This window comes from Dama dama, chromosome 19 (assembly GCF_033118175.1).
Source record: "Dama dama isolate Ldn47 chromosome 19, ASM3311817v1, whole genome shotgun sequence".
Classification (NCBI taxonomy): Eukaryota; Metazoa; Chordata; class Mammalia; order Artiodactyla; family Cervidae; genus Dama; species Dama dama.
This window is the reverse complement of record NC_083699.1, coordinates 30321205-30337884: the sequence shown is the minus strand read 5'-3', so window position 1 is coordinate 30337884 and position 16680 is coordinate 30321205. Positions and strand designations below refer to the sequence as shown.

The window sequence follows — 16680 nt, the reverse complement described above, 5'->3', positions numbered from 1 at the left end:
TATTTAAAATAATCTATTGTTTACCACACATTCAGAATATTCTGTGATTCATGATAAAGTTTGGTCTAAAATGTTTTTGTTCAAGAATGTAAATAACCAGGGAAGGGTTGTGCCCTTCAGACACACAGGTATGCATGCTCAGAAGAACAATAACAACCAACCAGGCAGGGCTAAGAGCTCTAGCTTCTTTGGGAGCTCTCCTGAGTGCCCAGATATTTTTAGATTATTTTTTAAATGAAAAACAGACACACACACCCCAAAAGGCATAAAACAAACACCCAGAAATATTTTGCTTCAATTTTACATGGGTTATTTTTACAGATCTGTCTTGCTGTGTGGATTCCATTGAGAATGAAATGAATCCGTGCTATTGCTTCCATGGAAACCTGTTTCTTTGTGATTGGCTGAGCAGTATCCAGGCTTCAACAATATCCCAGAAAGTACAAGTCCTGTTAATGTTTAACAGACGTGGTAAAACCTACCAACCCCATGGCATTTATTATGCAACTCACTATTAATAAAGAGATTCAAATCCATCCTAACATTTTCTCACCCTCCGAATATCCTTGTGATGTTTTTTTTTCCCTTGTTAACCTGACCTACAGAGGAAAAGGAACTGAGAGGGGGGAGGGGAAGACAAGACCTAGAAAGGGCATGAAATCTTGAAGGTGCGATAAGATAAAACCTATCGAGGTTGTAATTACAAGTGTCTTTATTTCATTTGTTTTATTTCAAGATAGAATTGGCTTAAAAGAGGAAAATGATATGCCCATAAGGAATGTGTTGCCAATTTACATTTGATCAGGATTGAAAACAAGAGTATCAAGTCACCTAAGACAATTTATATAACTATGAGCATACTGGTATGATTAACCAAGATGAAGCAAATGATACAAATCAAACGGCCCAGAGGAAACATGTGTACTCACTAGTGTCCACAGGAAACAGTTTTTTTAAAGCACATATGATTTGAAACTCCTTGTGTGCCTTGTATTAAGGAAAGCGTCCATATATTTAAAAAGAAAAAAAAGTCCATTTTGCAAGAGTTAAACTTCCAGGTAATTATTTTTTCCAAAATCTTTACACTGTCTGAATACTTGGGAAGTTCTCCAGTGTTTCAAAAGTTATATTTACACCATAGCATGAGGAAATCCACCCCTTAACAAGGGGAGTAGCACTGAAAAGGAGCCAGGGTTTTTAGCGTTTCCTTATTTTATCTTGCTGAAACCATGTAACCCAGATTGAGACTTAAACCCACATTTTTCCACTGAGATCACACGTGGTCTCGAGACTGAATAAAGCTTAGGTTCTTGATGTCTCATTGCAGAAAGGATTCAGTGAGAGACAAAGTGATAGGTAAGAAGTGGATTTAATATTTATTGTATTTATTTATTTACTTGGCTGCACCAGGTCTTAGTTGAGGCATCCAAGGGCCTGACCTGGGATCGAACCCAGGCCTGCTGCACTGGGCGTCCTCTATAAGGATGTATCAATTTTGTGTATAAATCCAATAAAAATCATGTTAGGAAGTGCTACTGTGTGAAATCACTGAACTATTGATATATCTAAAACTGATATTTGCTGAGAGGCCATAAAAATAACTGCCCATGTGCTTTCTGTAAATCTTAAACTAATACAATGATGGAAAGTAGGATAGGTTTAGAATTGTACATAACAGTACCTCAACGTTAATAAATTAGTGTAAACTTGCAAAGATTTAAAAAATCATACATCAAATGCTAACCATGATTATCACTGGGAGTACACAGTTGATTCTGGGTTTGTTTGCTTTTTTTTTCTTTTACTTTATACCTTAGTCTCTGTACATTTTTCACACAAAACATGTTATTTAAAAAGGAAAAATTATATTTTTTGACGTAAATTATCAGCAATTTTTTCATCTTTCTTTGTAAGGACCATTAAACCTTAAATATATAAAGAGTCTTAGAAGTTTTAAAGTATCGTGCATCCATTATCTTATTCCAGGCACACAACAGCCTGGGAGAAAGATATTACAGAGTGCCAACTCTCACTTACAGATAAGGGAAATGAAGGCCAGGGGTTAGCCAACTTTCCAGGATGGCTGAGGACATAAGAGTCAGAGCTTGAAGAACATATCTGGTGCCATGGGGTCCCTATATCCCAACACTTAGATTATATATGAGATATATTACACTGACGGTTTTCATATCTCTTTAAACTAAGTCATAAGTCCATGTTCACAACATAATTTTTTTTGTATTCCATTCCTGCATGTAACACACTAAGAATCAAGCAGATGTTTAATAAACATTTAAAATTAACTTACAGCAATCCCTTTCTCTTTGTATATTTTAAAACTCATTTACCTATGCAGCTTAATAAATTTACTAAAGAACTGACAGCACTTTAATTAATTTTTTCTTTACACTATTTCCCAAAGTTTGAAACTCTGGGGTTTTAAATGTGTGTGTGTGTGTGTGTGTGTGTGTGTGTGTGTGTGTGTGTGTGTGTGTGTGTGTACACACTTTCTTGACTATCCACACAGTTTTAGGGGAAAGGATATAAGAAAAGAATAACATGAATATTCACTGAGCAGTTTATAAAGAGTACCACCTAGAAAGGGCAAACTGCCACTGCATCAGTGCCAGTGAAGAGAGGGAGAGAGGAAGGCTGGTATCCTTCATCCAGCCATTTCCCCGGACTAGTGGCAGAGTGAGATCAGCAGTCAAGACTAAAGGAGTTCTAAGGGACAGTCCCAAGATGCCTGATAGAGAAGGGGGAAATGAAGAGACAAACACCCCAAGATGCCAGGATGAACAGGATATTACCTAGAGTTTCAAAGTTCCTTTCCTGGGTTGCTCATTTGTTCTAAGGAATCCGCATCAGCAGAGTCACTGCAAACATAGATGAGTTAACTAGAAAAAGGTGCCCCTTTCTCCCAGCAGACATGATCTTGACCAAAACTCAGAGTTCAGTGAGTGGACTGGGGTTTGTAATATACCCCCTCTTGTTCCCTGACCAGGGACTCATATAGTAAGCAACCTGCTCAACTGTATGCCACAGCCCTGCACGTGAACTGAAAACAGAATCAAGCTGAGTCAGCTTCTACCTAGAAGATATTTTTGACTCCTTGCCAAAAAAGTATGCTTTTGTTTAACAGCACATACACACACATATCTGATATGTAACAAAGACAAAGAAATGATTTATAGAAGTCAGAGGTAAATGAATTTCCAGTTTAAAATGAAAACAGATACCCACTTCATACAGTATAGCAATAACAAATAAGATAATACACATCATGCACAGAGCACAAAGCCTGGTGTGACTCATTCTGTAAAATATTGGTTCTCTGCCATTTCCCTTGAAACTATTTAGATAAGCTGCTGTTACAGTGGTAATTCTTTAAAAATCCAACTCTTTATTGCCATAAATTGCAAAGCTTTCATATTTTCCCACTTAGGAACAAACTATACTCCCTCCCTCCCTATCATCCTCTCTACCAAGTACATTTTAGAGTAGCAGGCAGCATGCCATAGACTCTGAACCCATCTGGAAAAACTGTAAATTAGTTTTGTATGATATGTTAGTACAAAACTCAAAGCCAGCTCTGACTTTACATTCTATAATAAAACTAAAATTTGGCCCATGTTTGCAAAAATTTTGCCAGCATTTGCTATGGGTCTGTGATTGTCATTAATCCATAGATATGAACCCAGCTCAAAGGTGAAAGATTCCAGATCTGCTGAGAACTGAGCAAAAAAGTCAGGCATATATCCTAAATGTCACTTTGAACACCGTCCCCCCAAAATATGAAAAGCTGATGCACACCACTGTTCAGAGTGTTGGAGAGGAAAAATGTGCAGAGTCACATCTCTGAATGAATTTGGATCACAGTCCTTCCTGTATGCAGTGCTATCTCTTCCAGATGAACCACAGAAACGGACCAGTTGTTGTGAATGCGTACCATGTCTTCTGGGGCAGCCATGAGCTCTCTCCTTCCCTATGGCTTTCTAGTTTAAAAATAATAATAATAATAAATGTGTAGAGAATTCACCTGCCATATCTTCACCATATTAAAAGGCAGGGTAAGAAGACAGCATGTACTGTTAATTTGCTCAATCCTGCCCTTGATTACCACAGTGGCACAGAGTGACACTGTTTCCAAAAGAGTTTTCAGCTTCTATCCAAGGTTGTAGCCCTCTCCAAACTTCTGAACCCTGGAATCTCACAAGTAAGCAATGACCCCCCAAGTTGTATGTTTATATTTTATTAAAATGTCATATAGCCAGATTTTTCTGACCTGGTATAGCTTTAACCAGAGACAATTTCTAGATGATGAAACTCAAGGCAATGACCTAACATGCGGTATTTTAATAAACAGGAAATTGTACAAATCAGAGAACTACTACCATAAAGACAAGTTTGAAAGTAATAGAGGACACTGTACAGAATATAGGTAAAATACTAGAATTAGGCAACCCACATCTGAATGAAAACGTATACAAAACAGCAGAGTACAAGTATTTTAACTAGGAAAACAAAAATAGACTCTTAAGAACACGGAGGGCTTCCCTGGTGGATTAGACCGTAAAGAATTCACCTGCAATGCAGGAAACCTGGGTTCAGTCCCTGGGCTGGGAAGATCCCCTGGAGTAGGAAATGGCAACCCACTCCAGTAATCTTGCCTGGAGAATGCCATGGACTGAGGGGCCTGGCAGGCTGCAGTCTATGGGATCACAATGAGTTAGACACAGCTGAGTGACTAACACACAAGAACACAGCAGGAGAGGGAAAGATGAGAGAAAATAAGTTAAGTTCTCTTTGGGTTTCTCTGAGACCAGATCATCCAAGGTACCAAGCAGAGAGGAAAACAAAGGACTTCCCTGATGGTCCAGTGATCAGAACACTGTCTTCCACTGTAGGGGGCAAGGTTTGATCCCTGGTTGGAAAACTAAGATTATGCATGCTGCCTGGCAGAGCCAAAAAATAGAAAAATAAAATTTAAATAAAAGAGAGAGGAAAACAGGACCCAAGCTTTGCTTCCATCCTTCAACTCTCACCCAACATTGTATATTCCTGCCATCTGGTTGACTTTTAGTTCTCATGAAGGACACAAGTGTCTCTTTTCAAACAACTGCAAATCTCAAATCTCATCTGCACTCACAACCATAGGTAAGCTGTGACCACTACTGTGATGCTTAAAAAAAAAAAAGTTTCAAAAATAAATATATAAATAATCTTAATTAAATCTCATTGTTTGCATGTGACTCATCTGCCCTGCCATACACATTAAACCCCAAATCTAGGTCAGCTCATTGTTTTGTAATCCACAGGCCCTAGCCCAGCACCTTGAGTAAACAAAATGTTTCAATATTTATTCATTTATTTTTCCCACAGCCATATATTTTCCTAAATTCAAAATTATCATTTAGTTAAGAACAAATTGAGAGCCATTTAAAATGCAGAAGAGAACAATTTCAGCACCATTCTGTTTTCCCCTGCATTTATCTCTGCATTCATTCAGTACACAAGGGTAGGAATAAGGTACCTTGCTAAATGTCCCCAGGATACCAGAGTCAAGACAAGGTGTCTGCCCACTAGAATCTAGTTAGGGAGACAACACAGTGAGCAAATGATGGAAACAATGTTGTTTTTCATTGTTAGTAGTTTGGGCTCTAAAATGGTCTAGAAAGAGGGTGATAGTGGATTCTAGATCAGGAATTGGCTTCCTTCTGCAGATCCAGGACCTTGGGGTTTCGAGGGGAGATATGATCACAGAAATGTGCTAGCTGTGTAAATGTACACCGTCTTCATGACTCAGGGATTTTATCAATTTCAAGATTGATCCCCATGCACATGGCAGATGCTCTATACTTACTGCTCAAAACAAAGGTGGGCCAAGACAGACAACTACTGAGCTATAAGCTCTTGTGAGTGAGTGATGATAGTCCGACTCTGCGACCTCACGAACTGTAGACTGCCAGGTTCCTCTGTCCATGGAATTCTCCAGGGAAGAACACTGAAGTGAGTAGCCATTCCCTTCTCCAGGGGATCTTCCCCACCCAGAGATTAAACCCAGGTCTCCTGCATTACAGGCAGATTCTTTACCATCTGAACCATCAGGCAAGCCTCTCTGAGTAGGCTATAAATGCAAAAATATGGACAATGACTACTTTTCTTAATAAACAATCCAGCTTCCCAGTTAGCCTTCTCAGGGTACCCTAAGAGTCAGGCAGGCCCAAGGCAACCTCACTATACCAAGAGAGACAGTCCACTAAAATACAGGCTAGGAAGATAGAGTATTGGCTGAATTATCTCTGCACTATTCCCAAGGCCTAGACAAAGTCTGAAGCATAGTGCCCTAAAGAAGTTTGTTAGGTGAATAAATAAATTAATGAATCAAGATAGGACCTAAAGCATGGCTCTAAAGTGAAGACATTAAATATAGACCAGAGGTCACACGAAGTATAAAGAGTCTTCTATCTTATCTATTCAAATTGAAATTTACACCACCCCCCCCCCCCCTTAAAAAGGGACTTGGTCCAATACAGTCCTTGGTATTGACCTTTTCTCTTGGAATGAATGAGAAGAGAAATCAGAGCCCTCCCTAGAGTGGGAGTATGTGCGACAAATTTATTTTAAAAGTATGCTCAAAGTATTGCTGGGAATACAGTAGAAAACCGAAGAATACACTTCCTTCATTCAGCCTTAGGCTTAAAGAAGGCTTCTTGGAAGTGGGGCCATTTGAGCTATTTACATTCCATGTGAACCACAAACTCCGCTGTTTAGAAGTACTTTGCTCTTGGACTTAAAGAGGATAGCAATGAGAAAGATGACTTCATACTTTCCCCTATGAAAGAAAGAAAAAAACAAATGACAACAACAAAATTATCACAGGCATCAGAGACTATTTCCTGATGATCTAACACTTAACTATGTATGCTAGCAGCTTAGTCAATGATTCAAGAATAAAGAAAAAAAATTAAGAAAGAAAATATGGCAGAGAATATGGATTTGGAATTTAACTCTGCTTGTGAGTCTATTGTGAAAGAATGAGAGCTACTTTTCCTTATCTTCATCTCAAGGGAAAAGCAAGGATTTGTAACCTAGATGTCAACCCATGGAAGAGAGTTTCAGATGTTTAGATTTTCAAAGTAAACAACTGAATCATTCAAGATGGGGAAAGTTCAGAAGTTTCTGAATGACATGACTCTATCCTAGTGGACCCTATGCCCAGGCAATGTGGGAGTGCTACTGAGGTAACATGAAATGATAGCTGCTCAGTCATGCCTGACTCTTTGCAACCCCATGGACTGTAGCCTGCCAAGCTCTGTTCATGGAATTCTCCAGGCAAGATTACTGGAGTGGGTTGCCATTTCCTTCTCCAGGGGGTCCTCCTGACCCAGGGATCCTGCATTGCAGGAGTCTTTACCATCTGAGCCACCAGGGAAGCCTACTATTAAGAGACATTTCTTTTTTTTTTTTTTTCCCCATTTATTTTTATTAGTTGGAGGCTAATTACTTTACAATATTGTAGTGGTTTTTGCCATACACTGACATGAATCAGCCATGGATTTACATGTGTTCCCCATCCCGATCCCCACTCCCGCCTCCCTCCCTATCCCATCCCTCTAGGTCTTCCCAGTGCATCAGCCCTGAGCACTTGTCTCATGCATCCAACCTGGGCTGGTGATCTGTTTCACCCTTGATGGTATACTTGTTTCAATGCTATTCTCTCAGAACATCCCACCCTCACCTTCTCCCACAGAGTTCAAAAGTCTGTTCTGTACATCTGTGTCTCTTTTTCTGTTTTGCATATTGGGTTATTGTTACCATCTTTTTAAATTCCATATATATGCATTAGTATACTGTATTGGACTTTATCTTTCTGGCTTACTTCACTCTGTAGAATGGGCTCCAGTTTCATCCATCTCATTAGAACTGATTCAAATGAATCCTTTTTAATGGCTGAGTAATATTCCATGGTGTATATGTACCACAGCTTCCTTATCCATTCATCTGCTGATGGGCATCTAGGTTGCTTCCATGTCCTGGCTATTATAAACAGTGCTTCGATGAACATTGGGGTGCACGTGTCTCTTTCAGATCTAGTTTCCTCGGTGTGTATGCCCAGGAGTGGTATTGCTGGGTCATATGGCAGTTCTATTTCCAGTTTTTTAAGGAATCTCCACACTCTTCTCCATAGTGGCTGTACTAGTTTGCATTCCCACCAACAGTGTAAGAGGGTTCCCTTTTAAGAGACATTTCTAAGTATAAACACAGGTCAACTTAAAAAGTATCAGCAGATACATGCTTGACTTTATCTTATAATCTATAAATAATACATTAGAATATGTAATGAATCCATACAGCTTTTCCAAAGGAATACCCAAGATGGAAGTAGCAATAAAGTTATAAATGAAAGTCATCAATCAGATGAAATAATTTAGATGAAGCTTTTCTCTCTCAAAGAGATGGGGACTGGGCAAGTGGTCAGGAAGGAAATACAATGTGCTTTTAACTTTGTATGAAAAATAATGTTCAGTTCCACATTGCTGAACATAGTTCTATTTTTGCCAAATAAATCCTCTACTACAAGTTACTGTTCAAATGCTTTATTAAAACTCTGCTTCTGGCCTTTGTTTTAGAATATGTTACTTTTTGTTGCCACCTCCTGATTGCTGTCCTCTGAAGCTTCTACTTCCTTCCTGCTATCCCCTGACACCTCAGTTGCCCTCGTGCTGTCCCCTGAAGCCTCGATTGCCTTCCCGCTGTCCTCGGAAGTTGCGATATCCTTCCCGTGGACCTTCTAGCTCTGATGGCTCTGTGGCCACAGAAAGCCACCAGCACCGTGAATCATGCCACTTTTCCTGTACTTCTGTTACTGATGCAGTAGGGATATCAAAGCAAACACCCTGCTTTCCTTTGAGAAAGACCATTCCCTTCACTTTGGAATCAATAGCCTCACCCAGCTGCTCTTTAAGTTCTTCTTAAATGGAGAAATTCAAGAGAAAAGCCCCAACCTCAAGAATGGATTCCCTGACACTGGACCTGACTCCAACTCCAAGGAAGCTGCTAGTGAAGAAAACAGTGAGTTAGAGCATGAAATGACATGGAGCAAAAAGAAGGAGCTTTCTCTAATTTTCCCATATCTGAAGAAACTACTAAACTTCTTAAAGTCTGTGGGGTGACCTTCCTGTTTTCTATACAAGCAAAGACATTTCACCATGTCTGTAGTGGGAAGGATTTGATTGCAGAGGCGTGGACAGGAACTAGAAAGACATCTCCTTTGCTATCCCATTGGTTGAGAAACTTCTTGGAGAACTGCAAGACCGGAAGAGAGGGCATGCCCCTCAGGTACTGGTTCTTGCGCCCACAAGGGAGTTGGCAAGTCAAGTAAGCAGAGACTTCAGTGACATCACAAAAAAGCTGGCAGTGGCTTGTTTTTATGGTGGAACTCCCTACGGAGGACAAATTGAACACATGAAGAATGGGATTGATATCCTGGTTGGGACACCAGGTCGTATCAAAGACCACTTGCAGAATAGCAAGCTAGATCTCACCAAACTTAAGCATGTTGTCCTGGATGAAGTTGACCAGATGTTGGATATGGGCTTTGCTGATCAGTGGAAGAGATTTTATGTGTAGCATACAAGAAAGATTCAGAAGACAATCCCTAAACACTGTTTTTTTCTGCAATTTGCCCCTATTGGGTGTTTAATGTTGCTAAGAAAGACATGAAATCTACATATGAACAAGTGGACCTAATTGGTAAAAAGATACAGAAAATGGCAATAACTGTAGAGCATCTGGCTATCGAGTGCCACTGGACTCAGAGGGCAGCAGTTATTGGAGATGTGATCCAAGCGTACAGTAGTTTTCAAGGGCGCACTATCATATTTTGTGAAATGAAGAAAGAAGCCCAGGAGTTATCAGAGAATGTCGCTGTAAGACAGGATGCCCAGTCGTTAACACGGAGACATTCCACAGAAGCAAAGGGAAATCACCCTGAAGGGTTTTAGAAATGGTGATTTTGGAGTTTTGGTTGCAACCAGTGTGTCTGCACATGGGTTAGACATCCTTGAGGTTGATCTAGTTGTTCAAAGTTCTCCACCAAAGGATGTTGAATCCTACATTCATCGTTCTGGGCGAATAGGTAGAGCTGGGAGAACCAGGGTTTGCATCTGCTTTTCCCAGCACAAAGAAGAATACCAGTGAGTCCAAGTACAGCAAAAAGCAGGAATTAAATTTAAACGAATAGGTGTTCCTTCTGCAACAGAGATAATAAAAGCTTCTAGCAAAGATGCCATCAGGCTCTTGGACTCTGTGCCTCCCACTGCGATCGGTCACTTCAAGCAAACAGCCGAGAAGCTGACTGAGGAGAAAGGAGCTGTGGGAGCCCTGGCAGCAGCGCTGGCCCACATTTCTGGTGCCACGTTGGTAGACCAGCACTCCTTTATCAACTCAGAAGCGGGCTTTGTGACCATGACCTTGCATTGCTCAATTGAAATGCCAAACATTAGTTATGCTTGGTAACATGAAGACTAGGTCTAAAATCTGGGCCCTGTGACTCAGCAGAGACTAAAGATCTAGTGGGCAAGTTTCACATGTACACTGGGCCACCAAACCTATGCTTTTCAATAAGCCACTTCAGCAGCCAGACCAGAGGCCCTTCCTCAAGTTTTCTGAAAGGTATAACACCCTCAAATTACTTGAATAATCAAAAGAAGTTGCAGGGCAAAAACAGATGAGATTAAATTCTCAACATCCTTGCTCAGTCAGGAGGGAACAGAGCCAAATTTATTTGAACATGAAGAAATACAACACTTCCTGCTCCCAGAGTTGAGCAGCCAATTCATACTCATTTTATGTGTTTGACCAAAGTTCAGAAACAAAATCAACCTTTTAAAAAGCAAAACCAAGCCCCTAGATCTTTGTAAATGAATGGCAGGACTTCACATTTTGCAGAACACCCATATTTACCTCAGACACAGCCAGTCAACTAGAAAACCAGCCAAGCTTGATAAGTTTACCCAATTCCTAACCTTTCCAGACCCTGGAAGAATGTCTGTCTCAAGCAGTTTCAGTTACCGTCCTGAGATGACCCAAGGACTTCCTCCCATTAACAACCATTCGAAAAAGAAGGGGGCAAAAATCCACATGCTGAAATGCCCTCCTTGGCCAATCTCCCATTTAACTGTACAAACAGGAACAGAGTAGCTAATGTTTAAATGGAACTAATGTTACATGTCAGTGTTAAACTCATGTTTTGTGATTTGTTTTTTCCAAAGACTATATTAACACTGTCTATAGGTAGCAAGAGCTCAATAGTTTCATTTCACTTTTCTAGATAGCAGGCATTCATTGGTTCTTGAATGTTTCATATCAGGCAGAATTTCTGGCTTACTGTGTTTGATAGAAAGAAAAGAATTCTGGATCAAAACAGAAGGGGAATTGCAAAATGAATTCCAATGAAACATGAGCAAGGAAGTACATCTAAGTAGGTTTCGTTATGACTTAGCATTCAAGGGATAGGGAAAAAAATAAAAAGCAAGTATCCAATGGTTAGATGAAGACTTCTCAGCTCTCCTGTCCTGTGGTGAATCTTCCAAATGCTTTTTTTTTCTTCTCTAATCCCATTTTTTAATATCTCACAATTCAAACCTGATTGATCACTTAGTCACATCAGCCTAAACTCACAGGCCAATTAAAACAGAATGCTTATGGTAGAGAATCAGGCTTTCAGAGAGCCATCAGCTGCTAGGTTCTAAACATTCCACTAGTCTCATTTCAAGGGCTATGATCCTCCAGGCGTGGTTTGATTTTTCAAAGGGGACACATTGCTACTCAGAAGGACTTCTCAGGACACTGTGGGGGGAAAATAGGGAGTAAAAACCAGAACAATCTGACAAAAATAGAATGCCTTGTCACCCAAACCCTGAGGCAACTCACACATATGGTGCCGTATTTTAAACATGAAGAAACAGACACTATCTTAACTGCCTGGTGCTGTTAGGATAGCAACTTCAAGACAGCACATCCTTCCTGGTAAAGTCTGTGGAGCAGCGTTGTCCTAAGGGAGGCTCTTAAGGGATTGCTGGCAAGGCTGCAGGGGGCAGTGGTATAGGTTCTGTGGGGCATCCTCTGAGGGGCTGGGCAGGGGGCTGAGATGGTGACCAAGGCACAACGTACCCCAGTGAGAGGCTCAACTAGCCTGTAGGAAGGGGGCCTTCCCTATTTAGTCCACAGAGGAACCACATATCTGCAGTTTGTCCAGAGGGGATACATTTCCTTATCTGCAAAAAGGCACTGTATGTGCTAACAGCTCGGGAGCTAGGTAAGAAATGGGCTGGATAATGACATATCATCCAAAAACCTGACAATGCTGAGACGAGAGGAACTGTCATTGTTAGGTTATTATCGTTCAGTCGTTCAGTCATGTCCGACTCTGCAACCCCACAGACCGCAGAATGCCAGGCTTCCCTGTCCTTCACTATCTCCTAAAGTTTGCTCGAAATCATGTCCATTGAGTCAATGATACCATCCAACCATCTCATCCTTTGTCATCCCCTTCTCCTCCTATCCTCTATCTTTTCCAGCATCAGGGTCTTTTCCAATGAGTTGGCCCTTCTTATCAGATGGCCAAAGTATCGGAGCTTCAACTTCAGCATCAGTCCTTCCAATGAATATTCAGAGTTGATTTCCTTTAGGATTGACTGGTTTGATCTTCTACTATCCAAGGAACTCTCAAGAGTCTTCTCCAGCACCGCAGTTCAAATCTCTTGAATTCACTTTAGCTCCTAAAGCCCCACCCATCTGCAACCCTGGGATGTTGGAGCTTTTGGAAAAAGCCAACCAGAGATTTGATGCCAGCTCTAGTTTTCCTTCAGGAGAGGATAGGAGTAGAGAGAAGAGGGGGAAGGGCTGACATGTTTCATGTCTAAACTTTATGACATTTGAGGGCAGGGACTGTGTCTTATTCACCATTGTACTCTTAGTACTGTGCACACAGTACTGCACACACAGTACTGCGTGGAAGGAACGCACTCAAAGTCATTTTATTCTTTCATCTTGCTTGTGTTTTCAGTAACAGAGAGATGGTTAAACCTATCTTTATTTATTTATTTTTTTAATATCCACAAAATTCAATCCTATGTTAATCTGGCAAATAAGGCACCTATGTGAACATTTTTTCAGAATCTTTTAAAGGATCACAGGACCTTAGAGCTAAAAGTGTCTTAGTCTAATCTGCTTAGTTGCGATAAAGGCAGCAGTAGTCTAGAGAGTTTTAGTGGGCTGTGGTTGATTTCAAAACCAGTTGGAGGCAAAGCCCGAACTGGAGCTCAGAACAACAGATCCCCAAACGCAAAGTCTTTCTCCAAGATCTCTTGCTCTAAGACTAAGAGATCAGGCACATATAAGCCTTGAACACGAGTGTTGTCTGCTATGTGAGGCACTGTCAGCCTCCCATGCTGAGAAGGTAGCACCTTTACAAGCACCACCCCCAGCAGTGCTAACTCTGACACTACACAATCAGCTGTATGTTTGTGTACTCCACACACTACTGGACTCAGAAGTGAGTGATCATAGCAATCTTAAAACATTTACATAAATGGGCCCCAAAGAAAATACCTACTAGTCTGTCACTTTCAATTTCTTTGTGAAATGAGCCATGGAACTTTAAAAAACGATCACTTCAACACTGCAGAGCACGTAAATGTGTCATACACCATCGTTTAACATTGGAAGGGCTAGATCAGAGAAGTAATAAACTGGGAAGCCCCCATGGAGTCATAGGAAAGTGGTCTGGTTTTGCAAATATCATGCATCACAGACACTGAGGAGGCCCACCGTAAGGTAGCCAGGATGAAACAAGAGTCATTCCTTTCTTGTATTCCAGCGACTGCTGCAGAACAAGGTAGAAATTGTTCCTAAAAAATGCTGGATTCCAGACAACCAGGGAACAACATTTAAAAGGGTAAATTTGTCTAGGGAGGAAGTACAGATTTTCTGACCTCCAGTTCTAATAACTGGAATGGCACGTGTGTCTGGTAACTCAAAAGGGAAGACCATTATTAACAGATGAAACATTTTAGTCAAATAATTACAAGCCGTCCCTTACTCAGACAAAGGAACCAACTGGTTGGGTGTGGTAGGAAAGTGAAAATTCAGAATCTCAATCACATGGGGTCACATAGGCATTTCTGGCACAAGATGAACTTGCAAAATATAATAAAGAAAAAATCTACACCAGGCAACAGATTTATGGGCTCAAAATGTCCCTTTGCCCTTAAAAAGACTTCTGGAAATAGATTTTCATTATATTTTGGACAACTTGATGTTATATCTTTTGTGTCTAGAAAGTTCAAACTAGACTAACCAGCTATGAAAGAAAATAACTATTGTATCTTTATGTCTCTTGTTTCTATGCAATATTTTCTCAGCTGAGAATATTTCATGCCTGGTATTGATTACCATTTCATATACTAACTAAATTGGCAAAATGGATTTGAGGGTAGGTAGTTATTCAACGAGCTCGTGCAGCTTTCTAAAACTTGAAGCTTTTCCATCAGCAGGGTTCTTTACATAAAGAATTTTTATAAATGTCTAAGATTATGGAAGAGAAAAGAAGGGAAGGACCTGAAAGAAAACCTTGTAAACAGCTGTCTAGAACTCAGTTGATATGGTTTAAACTCTAAACCATACCATCCAGCTTAAAATAATCAAGAATGTTAAGGGAGGGGTACTAACAAGTTATTCTTTAAAGATAAAGTTGGTTCCCCATTTGAGCAACAAAATATAGTAGCAATGGATTATAACCAAAAATACAAAACATATAATCATGCATACATACTGATATTAAATTTGAAAATATTAAATAATGAACGAATGGAGGAAAACAGACAAATCTCCCTTGCAGAAGAATTTCAAATAATTTCCATAGGTACTTTACCCTTAAGGAGGTTGAGCATAATTCCCTGTTCACTCCGTAAGTATGAGTTGTGCAGAGTAAGGAAGAGTATACACTGTGAAAGAAGGGAGGTTGGGGTGGGGAGAAAAACTTTACGGTGGAGAGATCTGGCAAACATTACCTCCATCAGTTAATTAAGGTGAACACCAGTGATAAGCCACATTCACACCATGTACCCTTGATAAGATGTAATGAGTACGGTGCATTATTTCTCTATGTGTTTTGCTTGTTTGTTTTGTTTTTATTTTTGCACAAAACTCATAACCTAGTCTTCTCATGAGGAAAACAAATACATCCCAATTGAGGGATATTCTACAAAATCCCTAGCAGGACTTTCCAAAAGTGTCAAGATCTTCAAAAACCAGAAGAGCTTTTAAAAAAAAAAAGCAAAAAGCTTTGTCACAGTCAAAGGAGCCTAAGGAAACATGATTTCTGAACGTAATGTGGTGTCCTGGATGGGATTCTGGAAGGGGAGAATGACATTAAGAAAAAACTAAGGACATAGTATGGACTTTAGTTAAAAGTAATGTATCAACATGGGTTCAAGTATGCCATAGTAATGTCACATTCTAACAACAGGGAAAACTGGGCCATGGAAACTCCCTGGACTATATTTCTGTTTTTTCTGTATTTTTCTAAAATAACTCTAAAATAAACACTTATTCAAAAAAATAAAAGGGAAGTTGGTTTTGGCAAAAAGGACAATAGAAGAGGTGAGGAAATAGAAGTTAACCGTCAAAAAGTAGGAGCTCTCAACCCAGGGGAGCCTGATGCGTCAGCAATGAGAAAAACACAAAGTCAAAATTCACCTCTGAGTGCCAAGGAGAACTGTGTGAAACAATACATTAAGAAAAGTGGGGAGGTATTCATAAGCACAATGAACACCTTGCCTGAATAGGGGCAAAAAATAAGGTGCTGTGGGAGGGCGAACAGGCCAGGGTCACAGATACGTCTGGTGGTAGCATCTAAAATGAGACAAAGCGCCCGATGAGGGGAAAGTGTTAAGCAACCAGGGCCCAAGTGAGCCACAAGAACACCTATGTTACGTGTTCTCCCTAGTGCTTCTAATGAGGAGGAAGAGTTAAACTCTTTTTCTACAAAATTATCACGTTGACATTTTTTGTCACTTTTGCAAAGGTTTTGATGTCTCGATACAGACAGCCCCTGCTTCTCACTACGTTGAATTTTGCCTCGTAGGAAAGAACCTGAAAACAACGTCTTGCAACACTGGATCTGACCAGCCTTCCATTTCAGCAGCAGGTTCTTAATTTGGAGGGACTGAATCATCCATTTCTCACCTTTCTCACCAGCCAAGTATTTTTAACTTACTGTCAGCTATGGAGTGAACATAGTCTATAAGAGAAAAGATAGCCCATTTTTCACTTTTCCACTTTTGGCTGCTGAATCCAGGAATGCATCACAGCAAAAAGGAGGGTCTTTTATATAAAAATAATATTGGTTTAACATTTTTTTTTTTTCCATTTTGATAAGTACCTAAAATGAGTCCCTGCTACTGACAGGATCCACTTCTTACCTAGAGGCAGCTTTTCTGCTCGCTCTGAAGTACAGAAACTGTGGGCAGCAGCCTTGAGCTCCCCAGCGGCTCTAGGGATAGGAAGGTCATGGGGATGCATCCAGTTCCCCAAAGCAGAAGGACCTGACCTGGAAGTTGAGCCTCTGTGGACCTGTTCTCCTTGACCTCCAGGTTCTGGAATGGGAAAGAG

At 40.3% G+C, this 16680-nt stretch overlaps 1 long non-coding RNA gene and 1 pseudogene across 1 annotated transcript in view; one reads left to right on the top strand and one right to left on the bottom strand.

Annotated features, from left to right (window-relative positions):
• The window catches only part of LOC133073329 (uncharacterized), a 495759-nt gene that overhangs the window by 478068 nt on the left and 1011 nt on the right, over positions 1-16680 (bottom strand). Inside the window, exon 2 of the long non-coding RNA XR_009696950.1 lies at positions 16491-16664. This is a non-coding gene — a long non-coding RNA (uncharacterized LOC133073329). The remainder of the gene's footprint in view (positions 1-16490; positions 16665-16680) is intronic.
• On the top strand, positions 4346-11554 carry LOC133073815 (nucleolar RNA helicase 2-like; annotated as a pseudogene).